The sequence below is a fragment of the Colossoma macropomum genome, unplaced genomic scaffold (genome assembly GCF_904425465.1).
Source record: "Colossoma macropomum unplaced genomic scaffold, Colossoma_macropomum, whole genome shotgun sequence".
Lineage (NCBI taxonomy): Eukaryota > Metazoa > Chordata > Actinopteri > Characiformes > Serrasalmidae > Colossoma > Colossoma macropomum.
Genome location: NW_023494798.1, coordinates 1,175,423 through 1,184,673, shown reverse-complemented (window position 1 = coordinate 1,184,673; position 9,251 = coordinate 1,175,423).

Genomic DNA, 9,251 nt, shown 5'->3' with positions numbered 1-9,251 from the left:
AAAGCAATGTTACAGTAAACACGCTGAATCATCAACCCAAAATACCTCACAGCCATCACTCCGCTATCTTGGTCCAGAATCTGTACACGAAACGGTCACGTATACAGTTTGACTGTGCCAGTATTTTGGGAATAAGTTATTAAATAATTAATTCTCTAAATCAGTTCTATAAATCATCTATTTACACTACTTTTTTGTCAAGTTTTGATCAACACTTTTGAAATTAGAGACATTCTGGACACTAATTTTACTAGAATGTCATTCTTTCTCAGTCATTTTAAAATCATCCATAGCTCTGTTCATCATTCTGGACACATCTAACATTTCTTTGTCTTTGGTTCCTATTAATTATGTGAAAAGCATGGACAGAATTAAAGTCAGCGTTAGGAGGGTTACTTAAAAAAATGTATTCCATTACAGATTACTAATTACCTGATAAAAAACATAATTGTAACCTAATCCAAAGGATTACTACATTAAAGTAATGTAATCTGATTACTTTCCATTACTTTTGGATTACTTGGCTTTCATTAGAGATGTTTGATTAAATAAATAAACAAGAAAAATAATTTCAACATGACTTTTTAATATGAATTTAACTTAACGCACGAAAATTTGTCATTCGAGTGAAAACGAAACTAACTTTGCTGTTTTGCTAATTAATTCGCTCTCTTTTCACGTTTCAGGCTGTTAGTTAAACCTGGCAGGTAAAAAAAAGTTTGAATTATGCTCGGTCAAACTGGAATTTTGTGGAGCAATAAACGAGAATAAAGAGTTTACTGCCATCAGTCTGCTGCTGTAGAATGATGTGGAAATCCAGGTTCGATTCCTGATCCAAAAAAGACTGCATTTATCAGTTCAGCCAATGAAAATAAAAACAAAATAAAATTCTACAGGTTGGCTGAATAAAATAAAGTGAACTGCTGCTGGACGGGGAAGTCTTCAGGATTATTTCCTGGCAGCAGCACCGCCTCCCCCCCAAATTAAAACTCTTCAAATGTACACGACACATGTGACACGTTTAGCATTAAAACTAAATTTCGGCGAACGACGACAAGTTGGCATTTGAATGTAATCCTGCTGGTAATTACCCTGGTTTTAATGTACCTGTAATTTGATAACTTACTTTTTTACCGTAACTTTAACGGGTAACAGTTCCTTTTTTTGTATCCTGATTACATAACGCCGTTACACGTATTCCTTAACCAATCCTGATTATAATCATACATTTATCTGCAACCCAATTAGCTTAAAATTGTTGAAAACAACGATTCCAAATAATGGTTTAGTTGCCAAGGACAAAAAAAGAAACAGCCATGAGCCAAGAGGTCTCAATGTTTCCAAACTTCTGGCGAAAGTCATGGCGTCCGAGGATGTGGTCAGGGTTTGCTTGGTCAGCAGGGAGAATGGTGGAGGAAGTGTGTGCTTGTCCACTCTTAATTTCAGACCCCCCCCAAGCCCCCAGTGTCCAACATGACCATTGCCAGACATCCCAAAAAGCACTGCAGGAGCTGGGAAAAAAGGAGTCATCTCCACAACTGAGCACCAACTCCTCTGATACATACTTATGAGAATGTACAACAGGAATACAAAGCCACTGTAAGACTCTAGATCTCCTGATTCTGCCTCTCCTACTGCAGGGGTGCTCAATCCCTACCATCCTGGAGAGTTCAGCTCCAACACACCTGACTCTAACATTCAGATGCCCCCAAAAGCCTTCATTATCTGGATCATGTGTGTTAAATCACGGGTGGAGCAAAACTGGACAGGGTGGTAGATCTCCAGGACCAGGATTGGGCACCCTCGTCCTACTGATTACACATCCATCACAGCTCACTGTATCAGACAGTTCAGTCCGTAAAGGCATCCCACAAGTGGAGAGTACCCAGAGTGATCAGAATGATAAAAAACAAACATGCATATCCTAAGGAGTAGTTAAACATAAAAAAGGAGCATTCAGACACTCAAACATACAAAATAAACACCCTGACAGAGCTGGATGACAGAGAGGGGCATCCTTTTCTTTGTTATATGGCAAATTAAGCATCTGCAAAATACATATAAATAAACAACTAAAACATATTTTCTTTACTCAAGCTAAATGACGTAGTCAGCAGTAACAAGCAGTCGTCTGCTTTACACACTGTGACAACTATGAGCATTTCGGAGCTGCATATAGTCACTGAGTGCATATAATACATTCACTCAATAATCCCGAGTGATTTCTGCAGTTAACCAATTATTCAAATGGTCATGTTAACACCATACTCAAAATCTGATTAAGAAATCCGATAAATAGAGCTGGATTTTAGCTCAGTATTCAGATTTCTCAGTGCATGTAAACTCTTACTCTGATTTCTTTCAGTTTTCTCAGTCTGCACAGGCGCGAGAACAGATGGTGGTTGTCGTGAGACGCAGCAAAACACTTTTGGAGCGGCGCTGAAACCAAACACGAAATAAAGGATTTAAATATTCTTCATCTTCTCGATGATGTATGTTAATAGGCAGAATGTTTAAAAAAAAAAAAACAGCAGGATGAAATGTGAGTTTTATGTTATGTTTACGTCACGTCTTCTCTGAGTTTATTGGCTGGTTGCAAAGCAGAATTACTGCCTGACTAATGGAGTTATCTGACTACCCAAGTGCATGTGAACGCGTTGATACTGACAAAATCTGATTTTCTGCAGTTATTGGATTATTAAGTACATGTAAACTCACTCGCTGACTGGCTGGATTACAAAAAGCTTGTAAAGTTTACAACATCACATCCTTAAAAGTTATTTAGTATATTTCAGTAGTGGCAAGCCACTGTACACCCCTTTATTTCATGCAAGTCTGTTTTTCTTGTAGCACCATTTTGACAACTGTTTGCCCCTAAACTTCTTACAAAAACAGCAGTCAGTTTGAACGTCAGTGAAATGACCCCCTCTACTCAAAGTAGAGACAAGTCGATCAACAAAACCTGCCAAGATCTCTAGTGAGAGCAAAGTAGCTTCCACTCCAAGGACTCTGAGATTCACGTGACTAAGATATTGATATTCCCGTCTTTCTGAAATAACTGCACTGATGTAGGAACACTGTGTCTGAAAGTTTGAAGACATCTGATCATCCAGTGTTTCTTCTGAATCCAGGTCATTAATATGGAGTTTGTCCCGCTTTGCTGCAGTAGCAGCCCTATTGTTTTTTTTATACTGGATGTTGGAACACTGCTGTGAGGATTTGGTTGCATTTAGCCACAAGATCATTAGTGAGGTCAGGTACTGAAGTTGGACGATCAGTTCTGGATCACAAACGCCACTCCGGCTCATCCCAAAGGTACTAGATGGAGCTCCAACACTCCACAGCTCAGCCCCTTAGTGCTGGGCACAGTGACCTTGTGCAGCTTCAGAGCATCTCGTTCTACTGGTCTGTGCTTTTCTATGGAGGTTGTACAAGCTGTGTGCACAACTGAACACCAGAGTCAGCTTCACCTTAAAGTAGCTGAATTCATTAAAAGTGGCCTATAGATATATTTGGACATACAGCATATAGGCCTATTATATTCATGGGAAAGTGATGTACCCATAGATCAAGTAATTTCAATGCATTATTTTTCACTGTAGCACATTCTACAATCTGTTGTTTTAGTGAAGCTTCTAAACAGTGTTTCTCTATCCTTCTGGCCAGAAAGCACCACCTGCCTTTATTTATTCACAGGAGAGAGGAGCCTGGGGCTACGCGTGGGTGTATCAACGCAGACACGGCCTGACAAAGCCACGACAAAACCCGAGTCTGAGTGACTGTGTTCATTATCATTCTGAGCAGATGATCAGACTTTACCCCCACTGGTTGCGTCTGGAGGCCAAGCCAGCATTGTGTGCCAAGAGTTTGGTGTCAGGTAAAGAGAGAGAGGGGGGTGGGGGGTGGGTGTGTGAGTAAGAAAAAATGGGGTGGCGAGAGAAAGACAGAATGAGAGAGAGAGGTAAAGAAAGAGAGAAAAAAGTGGAAAAGAAATAGAGGCAGAGTGAAAGACAGAGTGAGTGAGCAAGAGAGAGAAACAGAGCCATGGAGCCGAACGCCCAGCAAGATCCTATCAATTTTTAGGGGAGCCGTTGTCACGGTAACAGAGTGGGTTTTCTTTTACACATAAAAAAAAAGGAAGTTTGGAATTCTGCATGTATGCTCTAAAAGCAAACCTGCACACAAAGGCATCCTCTCTTCAACATCCCAGCAAATACGGAAGAAAACAGCCAGAGAATTACTTATTAACACACACATACACTTCTACATTATATAGATACGCACACAAATTATATATATATATATATATATATATATATATATATGTATATACACTAGGGGTGGGAATCTCTAGGCACCTCACAATTCGATTACGATTCAGAGGCTGCGATGCGATTATAAAACGATTATCGATGCATCTTTTTTTTCTATACATGATTTCTATTTTCTTACTGTCTGAGGACTCGGTAATTTTAAAACAAAGTATTTGTAATGATCCATAATGCATTTACGTCCAATATCTTTTATTAATAAAACAAAAGGAAGTGATGAGGCAAGTGAACTGTAAGGCTCTCATTCATTGCTCTTGTTTGGAGACGCTGCTGCCACTCATCTGTGATAAAATGCGCTGTTACGGTGACAGTGACCACGGTAAGATCCAGTGGTAATGGATGACCACGCAGCACGTTATATATTCTTCAGTGATTCCATAACTTCGGTTTTGGTCTCGTAATGGGGGGGGGGAGACAGACGAACATTTGGAGATGAATGGACTTACTGGCATTTATAAGCAGCGCAGTTGGTTTCCTGGTACGTTAAATCTGCAACGAGAGACTGTCGAACACTAAAAAGTTGCGAAGATGAAGTCGCTTCTCTAATTTTCCCGTTCCACCTTAAATGGTGCCGCTTTTACATTCTGCGCCTCAGTCAGAATTTAAGGTGGAACGGGAAAGTTCAGCAAGAAGCTGGCGAGTGAGAAGCGACTTCAGCCTCGTAGAACAGCGGAAAGCTGAGAGACATTTTACAAGAAACTGTTCAACTTTTGAGGAAAAGTTTTCTGGCAGAGATGGAGGAAAAGCGGCTGTAGCTGAGCTGAAGCTTAAAGCAGAGCAGAGTAAATCTGTGTTTTTGTTTATATTTTTTAGCCTAAACTAGCACATTATCACATACTGGACATTAAATGTTGTGGCTCCCAAACTGGTTTGATTTTTGTTGAAAGGACAGAATGGCTCTTCTTAAAATTTGTGTTGTGACTCCTGACCTAACCTGGCTTTAATACAGAGCCGGTCGGATTTCTCGCTCATCCAGTAGTGTTTTTGTTATGTGCCGCCACAGACTGTCCGGGCGCTGCACTTACCCACTTTCAGGTTCCGCCCTTTGCGTTCCGTCAACATTACGTTATAAATTAAATATTTAGAAAATCGATTTTTGACATTGATGAATCGATTCAGAATCGTCCACGTCCGCATCGTCTGCATCGCGATGCATCTAAGAATCGATTTTTTCCCGCACCCCTAACATATATATATATATATATATATATATATATGTGTGTGTGTGTGTATATAAATACATACATATATATATACATATATATACAGGGTGTCCCAAAAAAATTGACATCATTTCATAGTCTAATAACAACCAATTCTCCCTAAAATGATCTCAAATTTTAACAAAATGTGTAAAAACTAACCAAGTTTAATTTTTAATGTTTTTTTTTTCAGGATGAAGAACGGCGTTCACTAGAAATGAAAAGGCATTTTGTGTGTTAGAATATGCTCGAACTCAGTCAAACAAGAGTGAGCAGCGAGCATTTTCGAGAAAATTCAACAAAAATGCACCAACTGGACAGCAGATTTGGACATGGCACAAAAGGCTGTCTGTGCAGGGCGAAGGGATCTGGATGACCACCAGTATCGGAAGATATTACAATTGTGAAGCTGTGAAATCGGTTATAAAATCTACATCCCTCAGAATTTCTTGTTCGATTTTTGATAAATAAATCTTGTATTGTTCAACATGAAGCCTATTTAATTTCGTTTGCCCAGGACATGTAATTACTCAGATATTCACATGTCAAATGATGTAAATTTTTTTGGGACACATATATACACAAAATCACTGCTGTAAGAAGAAAACCTCGTATCTCCAAAATGATAACTTCACAGGTAAAGGACAAAACCTACTTTACTTTTAATGTAAGTCAATGGAATCAGACTTTGTTCCAAGTCATTTTGGGCCGTTTCTTTTGGTCCTTCTTCATGAAATTTACATACAATGCAAAGGGTAGGTTATTTTCCAATTGTGGCAAAAACTAAAAAACAAAAATGGGTGTAGGAGGTTTTCTTCCGACAACAGCGAGATCATATTGTATACATGAAGGTACACAAGGCAATTGCTTCTGCTACACAGGACAACATAGTGTATGTTTCAGGACGCTTACTTCATATATATGCTTATGACTGGCCCAACCTATGTTCCATCGTCCATACAAAAAACTGTTTTTAATATCTCAGCACATTATTTCAGCATTCAGTTGATGTGTGAGCTCATAAGTGTGCGTGTGTTAAGTATTTTCAGACTTCAGAACTATCTGTTATTCTGATGGGCTGTGTCCTTGATTTTAGGCTTTCTGGTTAATGATTAATTGCCGGTTAGGCTAATGACGGTCAGATATCAGTGGGATGAATTTGCCAAGAATCACATCCCTAATATTAGGGCTGGACTATTCATAGTTTTTATGTATTAAAATCTCAAATCATAAGAGCGCAATATTCAATAAGCAAGTGCCACGACTTTTATTATGTCCTGCATTATTCAACACTGCCTTAAGTTTTAATCAGCGAAATTGAACCTAAAAATGCTGAGCTTGCAAACTGGCAATCTACATTCAGCACGCAAACCGCAAGTCCAGAGAAACGGGTGTGCTGGTTCTCTAGGAGAAAAAAGGTCTGGTGCTTCATTTATATACAATAATCACATTTCAATCCGAATCATTCGAATAAATGACAGTTGGAGTTCCCTAAATCATTCAGCCATGCTTAACATAAACTAATAACAAAATAAATTAAACAGCTATCTACACATGTAAATGGTTAAATAAACAGATAGATTTATAAATAGCTAGACAGACAGACAGATAAATAAACAAAACTTAAAACATTGTTAGAGAAGCACAAAAAGAAAAACAAACGAATCCAGAGGAACAAGCCCACAGTCACGAGAGCAAGGCTGTGCTATAGAAGAGTTTGACAACCTCACACTCTTACATAACTATCAACCCTGTCTGCTCCAACCCGCAGCCTAAACAGCAGCATCGCTGCCTCAGCTGGGAACAGCAGAGCCTTTATTTAGCCTTTAACTGCAACAGGCAATGAGTGAGGGGGTGTGTGTTTGTCTGGGTGAGTGAAAGGATGAGAGGGAGAGGCAGTGTGTGTGTGTGTGTGTGAGTGACTAATTGAGTAATTGTGTGAATGACAGTGTGTGTGAGGGAGAGCATGTCTGTGGAAACAGCACAAACCAGAAATTACAATTTCCCTCGGAAAGAAAACACTCATTTGTGTCGTTTCAGAGAGCATCGCTGCTGCAGTCTAGGAACACGCGCTATAACACCACTCACACTATAGCAGCTCCAGACTGCTGCTGGAAGCATCAGGATGATGGAAGCCTCTCCTTTAAACAGGGGAAGACAGATATAAAAATTTGTACTGGCCACTCGGGTCAGAAAAGTCAATGAATTTTGTGGCCAAAGTTAAAAATTTGTGGCCAGAATTATAAAACATGTTTATTGTATATGTATTTCTGTGCGAAAGTCTTACATTAGCACATTATTTATATAATATTACATATCTTGGTCATGATATATGGTGTTTTTACTGATAAAAACACCATATATCATGAAAATAGATACAAATTAACATAAAGACTAGAACAAGAATTTCTCATTTTGAAAACAACAGTTAATGTCTTGTGAGCTGGTTTGTAGAACAATGTTTGGTTCCTGAATTCCTTCAGACATCGCATGGATTTTTGAAATTCCATCAAAGGCACACCTGATTTAACTCAAGGAAGTACTAATTAGCTGAACCTGGTATTAGATGATAACTACAACACTGGGCTCTCTATGAGATTTGGAAATGGGTAAACAAACACATTAACATATATAAAATAAAATGCCTTCTGCCCACATAAATATTTTTTTTTCCAATTCTCAAATGCCTAATAGTTTTGCACAGTACTTTGTTGCACAGTGTCTTTGCTATAATAAATAAGCATGCTGTAGTGGTGCTGCTTCGAAAAGGGAAATACTTATTAAACACTTTATGTTAATAAGAACATTGTTGTAGTGACGTTGGTGGTGCCTCAGCAGTTTGCTCCCACACTAATAACCTCTTGGTGTAATACCAGCTTATTTAACACTTTATAGAGCGATTTGAGAACTTCTGCCAACGAAACAGCATCTGTGACGGCAACTCGGCAGGAAAGAACCACTACGTCCACCAAACCATCGCGAGATATCACAGTGGTTACAGTTAATGAATTCGGATATTCAGATTTGATCCAATTAATTTTGTGCCTGACTAAACAGGTTTGTTAAACCAAAAAAGGGCCGCAAAGAAATCTCCAGCTCAAGCGGTCACCTGGGCTACAGGCTCTGCCAAAATGTGAAAAGTTGTGGCCAGCGGCACTGAGCAACAGGCAACGTCCATCCCTTCTTTTAACCCTTAGAAGCCAACGTTACTGCCAACGATAACAAAAGCATGTTGTGATTTTACATTAATTATTACTGACTCGTTGCTCAACAAGTGGAGAAACTGATGTGTTTGTAAGTACAAGTTGAGACATTTTATTATGAGTTGAATTTAATGAGAGGTTTCTGCTGTGTGTTCAGTCTTGGTTTCTATTTTTACAATATTGTTGTTACTCCAAGAAATAATAAGAGAACAAATCAGAAGTGCAGATTAACCTATCGAATTAATTTCAATACTTTTATGCACTTACTGTGTAATTAAATATCTAGTTACATAATTACATTTGAATAGCACAGTAAAATGATGGGTTAAATGCAGAATTCCTGTCCACAGCACACAGTTATTTAACAGACTTGCTGAAGACGTAAGCCTAAATAACTCTCTCCAAAACAGACAAGCTACCTCATTAACGGGAGGTGATGGTGGGGAGGGTGTTGCCCACAGAGGGCGATGGCCCTTTTCAGACATGCCAAGCGGGATGCCAGCCGTCTCTGCTAT